Consider the following 11,056-nt stretch of genomic DNA (forward strand, 5'->3'; position numbering starts at 1 on the left):
TACAGTTGTATCATTTATTAACTTTTACAGTTATAATCGTTACGTCGTAAAATGCTGTCATATTAAATTTGAGTTATTTGTTTATGGGATAGGAACATGTTTTTCACACAGCAGTCATTCCTAGTAACCTTAAATTGGCGATTTTAAAAAGTAGATATATTACGTATCACTTCTTTCACTTTTCTTATCACTTCTTTTAAGTTTTTTTCCCATATAATAACTATAGTCTGGTCTGCGAGCAAATAGAATTTTGTCCAATGACCCCAAGCTACCCATCCTTATCGCTCGCGCGGTCGCGCTCGCACACTCACTGTGGGCGTCCGTCGCACAGTCGCGACAGCAATATAATAACGCGCGAGCGATAAGGATGGGTAGCTTGGGGTCATTGGACAAAATTCTACGTGCTCACAGACCGGGCTTTACCATAGTATAATAAAATTATTCTTATATAGCCTCGAAATGGCGCAATTTACATCTTCCGAAATATTTTATTATATTTACATTGTCTATAATTTATTTACATAATTCCATACTGTGACGTAAGAAGAACAAAATAACAATTTTTTCGTTAAAATTTTTGATACTTAACAGCACACCATAATTTATTAAGCGTGTACACCAACTGCCTTGTTAATTATAAACTTTGTTTACTGCAATAAAATACGACATTTAAGTAAATAAAATAGTATTTATTAACGTAGGTAAATCAATAAAACATGTAAAAGTTTTATAGACAGGGTGTGGTTTTGTCTTTGACTACAACTCCTGAGATGGGCATTGTTTTACAAAACCACACCTTGTATCCATGCGAGTCTTGACCTTAAAAGATGTGAAAAGATAAAAAAAGATAATGTAATTAAAATGTTCTTATATTTTCGATTAGTGAGCATTTTTATTAGACCCATAATTTATAATAAATCAATATCCTTGGATATTTTACACAGCGCGCCCTACTCTAGTCTAAAACTAACTAAGCAAAGCTTGTAATAAGGGTTCTAGACAAAGGAAAAACATACATAATGCCTTTTTAAATACATACGTATTACATTACATAATTTATGTAGAAAGCAGAAAAAACCCAGTCCAAATTACAATACAATCAAATATGTTCATGCACATCGCCCGGGAATCGAACCCGCGACCTCGGCATAGTAGTGCGTTACTTTAAAGAACTCAAGACTCGACTCTAGAAAGAGTAACGTACTACCAGCATACATTTTTTTAAATACCTTCGCGAAGTAAAACTTCTGTACGTAGTAAGTACTTATTATTATTCTGAGCCCCGATTACGGTAACGGTCGTTCAACAGCGTACGTCAGCTGTTTTGACCAATCGTATCGCAGAATCGATGAAGCGCGTCTGGATTGGAAACGTTAAAAATGGGGAATTATAAAACGAGCGACTAAAAAAAAACTTTGCGACTGATGATGGCATACTGTTTTAATACCTTGAGCGGTATGAATTTGAGTAAGCGAAAAATTTACCAAACTAACGACGAATATTGATCAATAATAAAATCCAGAACGAGCTTACAAAATGTGGGTTTTGATTATTACATTTCAGACATAAAAATACTATCCGGGCGACTAAATTACTAAGTGAGCGACTAGAAATACAGAGAGGGCAACTTTAATATGAAGATACATTAGATTTTTCTAATTGAGGTTTTACTGAACGAACTACAAAAAAGTTAATTCTAAGTAAAGTTTTGTGAGCTGCTTTATAATGATTATTGGTTACTGATATTATATTTGAGGTCTCATGTTTTTTATTTTGATACGCTTTATTAATGAAAACTATAGATTGTTACAGCGCGCGAATTCGAATGGGGGCGGGGCGACTGTCCCGAATTTTTAACAAAATATGTATGCAAACACGTTTTGGGTCTAGCAATTCGGCTCAAACTAACAACACCGCCACTGGAAGCAAAACTGATAGGCCTATTGGACAAGAAAACGAGGCCGGCCCGCTAAGTCCAAGCCAGCACTTATCATACAGTGACGATGAGTAGGTAGAGCTCCTCAATCCTCATAGGTACCAATCAATGAACCTTATTAATAAGATTACTTTTTTTTGGGTTGACAGAAGCGACTTATTTTATTTTGTTTTTTTTTTGTTGATTCGATTTAAGAAAATACAAATTTATTTCATTTTTCGTAATACATTGTTTCATTTGATTACCTACCCTTAAATTTTAATGATTTATTTTTTTCGCTACTAGAATAGTGTTTCGTCAAATATTTATTTCATAAGATCATTTTTTATTTAAATGTGGGCTCATAATACGCTGCTCATAATAGTATTTTTCAAAGTAGTTTTTGCATTCGAAACACTTCATTAAAGTTAAAAATACCGCTCAGTATAAAAAAAGCATTTGCCAAATATTGAAAAAAATGCAGGACCTAACGTTGACACACAATCAAATATTAGGTCGCTCAAATATTATGAAGCTTCTCATTTTGTATTTTAAGGAACCCAATTTTTTTTTGTAAGTTGCTGTTCTTTTGATTTTTCGTCACTCGCACTCAGTCGCTCACTCAGTATAGCCTGACAACATAAAAACCCTGGCATAGAGGCGCGTCAATTGCATTTGATAGTGCAACACTGAGTACAGTCGTACCTGTTTTAAATTAATAGGCTAACTTTATGTATCAGGATTCAGGATTACGGGCTAATTTGATATTTTCATAAGTTAACGAAAAATATTATACTATAGGTAACCTGGTTTAAATAAATTAAATGAAACCATCAATCGAACTAGTAGGATTTATTTTATTATTCATCAATAATCAAATTCTGAACTTGAATATTCAACTGCAATGTCTGCTCATGAACGCTTCAAACTCGGTACTTCTTTCCCAATTCCATAAAATTCAACACTTACAAAGTGACAAAAAACTTAGTTGAAACAAACCACAGCTAATTTTCATAGTGGACTGTACTATACGATAAACATGTCAGTCAATTTGACAACCTTTGTCGGAAACATTATTCAATGAAAATATTGCCGAAACCTTAGTATTTCTCTTCGACAAATACTTTAACACATTGTGAACCACTTTTCTTTCACGACTATAAAAAGATTTTAGCAATTTAATACACAAAATCAATTGCGCACATTTAAAATAAAGTTTGTTTACACTTTGACAGCAATAGACTGACATGCAAGGTGACATATCAATGAAGTTATCAGTTACTGTTGCCATTAAAAGAAATTAGTACCATTAGTTTTCCGCAACATGGCGAGGGTTTTTATGTTCCTGGTCAGGCTATAATTCTTTAGCCCACATTAATTATTTTTGACACTTACAACATACATTTACAGTCACTCGTTTAAATACTACCCGTTAAAAATTACCGTAATCGGGGCTCTGTGGTACTACCATGAAGCTACAGATAAAAATGGAGGCCACACTCCGAATACCTACTTGAAGCACAAATTAAGTATCACTATCTCGCTCTCTGTGGGCAGACTCGCTCTTTCTAAATAAACAAAAAATATAAAATTACTCAAATTCAATGAAACCAATGTAAAATCTTTATTTCTTGACATAGGTATCATTAAAAATGATAAGTGTAATTATAGCCTGACCAGGAACATAAAAACCCTGGCATAGAGGCGCGTCAATTGCATTTGATAGTGCAACACTGAGTACAGTCGTACCTGTGTTAAATTAATAGGCTAACTTTATGTATCAGGATTCAGGATTACGGGTTAATTTGATATTTTCATAAATTAACGAAAACATATTATTATAGGTAACCTGGTTTAAATAAATTAAATGAAACCATCAATCGAGCTAGTAGGATTTATTTTATTATTCATCAATAATCAAATTCAGAACTTGAATATTCAACTGCAATGTCTGCTCATGAACGCTTCAAACTCGGTACTTCTTTCCCAATTACATAAAATTCAACACTTAGAAAGTGACAAAAAATTTAAAATAGGTAGTTGAAACAAACCAAAACTAATTTTCATAGTGGACTGTACTATACGATAAACATGTCAGTCAATTTGACAACCTTTGTCGGAAACATTATTCAATGAAAATATTGTCCGAACCCTTAGTATTTCTCTTCGACAAATACTTTAACACATTGTGAACCACTTTTCTTTCACGACTATAAAAAGATTTTAGCAATTTAATTCACAAAATCAGTTGCGTACATTTAAAATAAAGTTTGTTTACACTTTGACAGCAATAGACTGACATGCAAGGTGACATGTCAATGAAGTTTTCAGTTACTGTTGCCATTAAAAGAAATTAGTACCATTAGTTTTCCGAAACATGGCGAGGGTTTTTATGTTCCTGGTGGTCTAGACAAAGTGCAAATTATGATCGCAAACCAGTCGAAAAGTGGTCGAAAAGCCCCTTTTTTGTATGGAGTTTTGACAGATTCGATTTTCGATTCGATCAAAAAGTGCGTTTTGTCTAGGGGGGCTGGTCGGGCTATACTGGTAAAACGTTTTAGGAAGAAATTACTGTAAAAAATGTGAAAAATGTTTACAATGATCCAATGTCGGAAATCACGAAATAAACACTTACGCGTGTAATCTTATGTCACTTCCAGGACACCACGTACTACCGCAACCACGCACTACAAAATTTTGCACCAATTCTTGTGATAAAACAATGACTATTTCCTGTAAACAATCTCAAACGAAATTAACTGCTTAATAAACAAAATAGTAAACAACCGCCATGATGGGCCGGATTGGGCCGATGTTGCCACATGGTACCGATTACCCAGGAATTGGGATTGTAATTCCCTGATTCGCCAACACATTAAGCCTAAATGGCCGACAATTTTGTGATTTTTTATTTAACTAGGTAATCTTAGTTTCAAATATTAATTATTTATTTGTTTAACTTCTGATTTGGTTAGTGAATTGGCTATTTCGAAGAATTTACAAGGAGATTTAAATCAGAAGATAGCAATACTACAGTTCACACTAAAAAGAGAGGTAGGGCCGCAGAGAGCGAGATAGATATAAGTAGGTATTTGACTCAAGTTTTTGTTCCAACTCTGCCCTCCATTTTTATCTTTAGCTTCATGGGTACTACCTAGCATAGAGTATAGTACTTAGCTAGTACTAGTACTACGAAACCACTACTCTAAGCCTAGGCCATAGAGCAGCGGTTCCCGAATGGTGGGCCGCAAGGGTTCCGTAAAAAATATTATCCCACGTTTCGTGACCGACGTTGTTCGCGCGCACCGACTTGTTTACGCACAAAGGAGGGGCAGGGCGTGCGAGCGGAGTAGTACGGGGGTTCCGCTAGGAAAAGTATAATCAATCCTTGGCAGAAAAAAATTGGGAAACCCTGCCATAGAGTACTTGTAAACTAGGCGCAGACCATCGATTTTTCGTCGTCCGATAATTTAGTCGGGCAGTTGATCAGTATGGGCGTGTATGGAAGTGCGCACATTACACCGATTTCGATTTCATACAAATTAGAATCGTGCCCAACTATCGACCGACAAAAAGTTAGTGGTCTGCGCCTAGGCTAAACGGCGGGAAATTGATCAAATTCGAGACTAATGAGGGAGCGATGGTGTAAACACTTCCAGTTAGTTTCGCCGTCCTCTCCTCCCAATACTTCGTTTTCGATCATAGTGTAACAACGCCTTTAAGTGTAATGGCGCGAGTACACTATTTAGCTTCATGGCCAAGACGTAATAGTATGAACGCCATCTTGCTTACTTTCTCCTCTCTCTTCGCGTGTGTCGCCCATACTTCGGTGTGCGGGATAGCGCTTCGATAGTGTACTTGCGCCATTATGCCACCATCAGCTGCTGAGTGCTGTGTGGCTGTGTGTGTGACTGTGTGTGACTGTCAGTGGGTAGACACTTCTCATACAAAAACTAGTCTCTATATGTAGCAATTGATATACAACCTTATCCCTTAAGCAATAAAGTGCATTTTGGATTGATTTCACTATAGCAGGGGAACCCGCGGATCAATACCACCATACTAAAAATAATTGTTAGTGTCCTTATGTTGGTAGTATTGTTAGTTTGACAAATGAAAAAAAATGTCTGTCAATTGAGTTTGAGTTTTAAACCGGCGAATTGATTCGTGTGAAGTTATTTTCTCAGATTTGGTGCAATATTACTGTAAATAAACTTTTCTGTCGTTTACGTTGAGTTGATTAAGTTCCTCCGTATCGGGCGTGATAAAGTTTGCTGTTCAGTGTTATGTTTTTTGTGAGATAGAGACTCTTTTAAATAAGCTGTGTTTCAACTTCTACAGAAGTTTAAACTCTTATTTACTTTTCTGTTTAATGGGTATGTTATCTACTTACTTGAAATATTAGATCTATTACAAATCTATTTTTCATTAAAAACAACCCTATGTGATGAAAATGTAAATGTACTTTCAAAACTGGTAAATGCATGAACCAGGGCATTGACACTGGTTGGAGAGAAATTATAGGCTTTGTTTAATTAATACCTATTTCATTTTAGGCTTCTACTGATAATGGAGAGTAGAAACAACAAGAAGTGCGTTATTTGTAATAAGAGGCGAAGTCGTGGTGGATCACCCTTACTTTTGAGTAGGTTTCCTCTGGATTCTGACCGGTAAGTTTCTAATAACACTCATTTATTACAAGATAATTTTACTGATTGTGTAAACTTAAAGGCTGGGATTAATATTTTTAATCACACAGTAAATAACCATAACCAATTTTTAATTTCAGTATTTTGTTTCGTACTCTGTAAATGAATTGCATAACAATACTAAAAGAAATTAGTTGATGAATAAATTTCAGTTTGTTATTCTTTTTCTTTTCTAATAGGTATTTCTTATTTCAGTTGTCGAATGTGGGTTAAAAATGCTGGCATTACTGACTTAGCATATGTACCTATTGAAAAGTTACACCAACTGAAGTTTGTTTGTGGTGGGCACTTCACTCCTGAATCCTTCAATGCCAAAGGAACTCGGCTGAAGAACTCAGCTATTCCAACACTGGAATTGAGCAATCCCATCTTGCCAGATGAAGTTTTGACAGAGTTTCCTCTTCATGTAAAAGACTCCAATAAAGAAAACCTCAAGACAGGTATGATGATGACTTCAATTATTTTTTTTAAATTTAATTTACTATCTATCAATTTTTCTGAATTATTTAGATGTCTTAATTAATTTTCTTTGGTTTCCAAAACAAACCAACCGAATGCAATTTAACAAGGTTCTTTCTTTGTAACCACAAACATGTGTTGTATGCTTATCAATAAATAATATATAATTTCAATTATTAATTATATCTATACTTTGTTACAGTTCTTTATGATCATTCATATTGCATTCCAAAGAAGTCAAATCCAGTTGAACGAGGTATGTTTATCTAAAATTATACTAATAATATAAAAAGGAAATATTTCATTGTTTGTTTGTATTTGATCGGCTCCATAACTCGAAGCCAAGATAGCCTAAAGTGCGGGTTAGAACCCCACAGCTTGAATATTGTAGTAAACCCACTCGTAACACAATTTAGCTTAGAATGTGTGTTGAGTTAGAGGGACTTTAGTAATTTGTGTAATACAAATTCTTCAAAAAAAGTACCGGACCAATTTGAAAAATTTTAGGCAATCTACATTAATTAGCCAGGTCAGCTAGTTTAATAATATTTATAAGCTAGTAATTTTTAATGTGAGCAAGACATGTACTAGACTGATTGTACCCTAAAGTTGGGTAAGAACATGACATTTTATTACCCAATTCACATTTCATTATCTGCTTTCAGTTCCCCTTACAACTACAACCAAACAACTAAATTCAACATGTTTGGGAGCTGTGGATATACCAGATTCTGGTATTTCTGCGAAAACAACTTTTGAACCTCTTCCTTCTACTTCCAATGCACCAGAACATATGACCTATAAACCCATTACTCATGGTAAGTGTACAAACTAATTATTTACCTTCTAAAATATGCCTTCCCTCAAACTAAAGAATGCCACCCTGGATGCGTTCTGCAGTCTGCAGTCAGGTCAAAATGAACTTATATGTACAACATTCTAGGTTTCTGTACATTTTATATTAATGCGATTTGACCGTGCGGATACGAACAAAGAACGCAAAGCACACGTGACTGATTGCCTTATCACGACCACTTACAGATTGTCTTGACATACCCGCAGACCGCATCCAGAATGCAGAACATTAAAACCTCTAAATGCCTTTAATTTAATATTATGTCATTGTTATTGAAGGTGGGCCCACGCTTCATATTTTATGAGAAGAGCTATCATTATCCTGTCTTTGCATTTTTTTAAAACTTGATAATGATTGATTGATTTGGAAATAATATGTTTCATAAAACAACAAAATAAATTTTAAACTTATTTGCATATTTATAATATTTCAGATGATAAAAACATTTGCCATCAAGATGCACAGGCAGAAATATTAGTCCACAGTTATAAAAGACCTAAGAAAAACATTGAAATGAAAGGTAAGATAAAACATACCTAATTTAAAAAACTAAGTAAAATTGCTGATTAATTAACCAATATTCAATTCAATTTGCTTTAATGTTATTTTTTTTGTTACAGACACTTCATCAACATTTACAATTAAAGAGAAGAGGCTTTGGCGACAGTTACAAAATGCAAAAAAAACAATAAGGAATATAGCGAAGTCAAGAGTGAATTTAGACAAGTTAGATTCGGAAGTGCTGACATCGTTAGTAAAGGATGTAGTGCAGAATAACAAAAAAAAGTCACAAGGAAAAAGGTGGACTTTAGCCAACAAAATATATGCTTTGGCTATATTTAAACGGTCCCCTAAAGCATACCGCTATATGCAAAAGCTGTTTACGCTACCAAGCACTAAAACGCTCCAAAGGATTTTAAAAAATATACCAATGGAGCCTGGTATAAATAAAAATATAATTGATATGTTAGAGGCAAAAGCATCAAGTATGCCAAAGGAAAATAAATATTGCTCGTTAATATTTGACGAGATGGCGTTAAAGAAACGGATAATTTATAACGAAATTGCTGATAAAGTGGATGGCTACGTGGATTATGGAGAGGGCGAGAACATGGGACGAGAAAAGAAAATTGCAGACCATGCGTTAGTGTTTATGATACAGGGTGCTAAACATAAATACAAACAATATATTGCGCACTATTTTGTGGAAGGCACAATATCAACAGCAAAACTGGCAAAAATTATATCGGACATCATCAAAAATTTAAAAGAAATCGGATTTATGGTTCTAACAACAGTTTGTGATCAGGGATCTACAAATATAGGAGCTCTTAACATGTTAAAAAGAAACTGTGGACAAGGCATAGATAGCAACTTTTTCTCTGTAAATAATGACAAAATTTTTATAATCTATGACATCCCTCACTTGTTCAAATCATTACGAAACAATTTCTTTAAAAGTGGAAATATGTCTTTCGATGGAAAAATTGCACAATGGAGGCATTTGGTAGTTGCAGAAGAACACAACAGAAATTTTTTAAATTTTAAAAAACTGAATAGTACCATTGTAAATCCAACATTCAAAACTAAGATGAGGGTGAAGTATGCTGCGCATGCTCTGAGTAATACCGTGGCAGCTATTTTAAAAATGATGGCATGGAAAGAAGTTTCTAATTGCAATGATACAGCATTTGTGATTGAACAGTTAGATAAACTATTTGATTGTACAAATGGTCCATCATCTTTAAATGACGTAAAGAAAGGGATCCGGGAAAATGTTTCCACATCAAGTAATCACATTGAGTCTTGGACCTTTTATACTGATAAGTTAAAAACCATAAAATTTATAACAGCAGAAAACACGATACTAAAAAATGTTAAATGCGTAAAGGGATATCAAATATCTATCAAATCCTTAAACGATATTTGGGAAAAGTTAAAGAATGAAGGGTTTAAATATATGAACCTTAGACAGTTTAACCAAGACTCTCTGGAAAACTTATTTGGAATCATTAGGCAACACAGTGTAACCAATAGAAATCCCACTATCACGCACTTTACTGCAGCGCTTAAAACAAGCATGGTTACTGGGCTGAAAGTGCCTCATAGCAGAAGTGCTAATTGTGAAGCAGACAACAATAAACATATGCTGGAATATAAAGACATTTTAAAAACTAATTTAAAAACAACAGAAATAAAAATTAATGTTCAAGATTCCACAGACACTGAATTTTATCCTGTGTTGTCTATCCCGGACCCTGAAAACTTAGAACAGCCCATTGAAAATTTGTGTAGCCTTGAAAACCAACCAGTAGTATATGTAAGCGGGTATTTAGCTGCCAAACTATTACAGAACAGTTCTTGTTTAATTTGTGAAGAGTGTTTGAGCGTGAAAACTCCTGTTGACAATGATTTGTATGCATATATATCTCTTCGCGAATGGTGGCATGATAAAAAAAGTCTCGTTTATCCAACAATTCAATTATGTACCTGCACCGTAAATGAAGCTAAACAATTTTATCATGACCATATTGCCGACCAGATATATATGGAAAATGTTGGAAAATTCATTTTCTTAATGTTGAGTACAAATTGTAATTTTAGTTGGTTTAAATGTCAACAACATAATAAAGAAATTTATGATAAGATGTTTAAAATATTAAGTTACCTTTTTCTAAGAAAAAGTTGTAAAATCATTAATGACAGCTTCATAAAAAGTGAAAACAATTTTGCTGACAAAAGTAAAAAAGCACAGCAACAAAGCATTGAAAAGTAATCTTGAGGCTGAGGTTCGATCAGCTGATAAGAAAATTAAAGATGTTTATAAATAAAAATCCTATTTTTTCTTAGAAAAAGTTGTGAAAATAAAAGTTTACAAAATTATCATTTCTGTACTTTGTTATAATTTTCAATAATTCCTCATGCCTACAACTGCTATGTCATGTTCAATACTTATTGTAATATACCTATTTTATTTCGAAATAAATAATTTACGTTACAAAACTTCGTTTTACTTACACATAGTATAAAATAAAAATAGTAATCATTAAAATATTGAAGGTTCCTATACTAGATATCGATATGCAATTACAACCCTAGCAAAGTATCGATAATCGA

General features: G+C 33.9%; 1 long non-coding RNA gene across 1 annotated transcript; it reads left to right on the top strand.

Moving 5' to 3' along the window:
• The first annotated feature begins 5,843 nt into the window (after nucleotides 1-5,843).
• On the top strand, nucleotides 5,844-10,825 carry LOC135073546 (uncharacterized). The gene is made up of 6 exons (XR_010257636.1): nucleotides 5,844-6,585; nucleotides 6,820-7,064; nucleotides 7,286-7,339; nucleotides 7,749-7,901; nucleotides 8,373-8,459; nucleotides 8,560-10,825. It is a non-coding gene; the product is annotated as an uncharacterized LOC135073546 (long non-coding RNA).
• The last annotated feature ends 231 nt before the right edge of the window (nucleotides 10,826-11,056 follow it).

Source organism: Ostrinia nubilalis, chromosome 7, assembly GCF_963855985.1.
Source record: "Ostrinia nubilalis chromosome 7, ilOstNubi1.1, whole genome shotgun sequence".
NCBI lineage: Eukaryota > Metazoa > Arthropoda > Insecta > Lepidoptera > Crambidae > Ostrinia > Ostrinia nubilalis.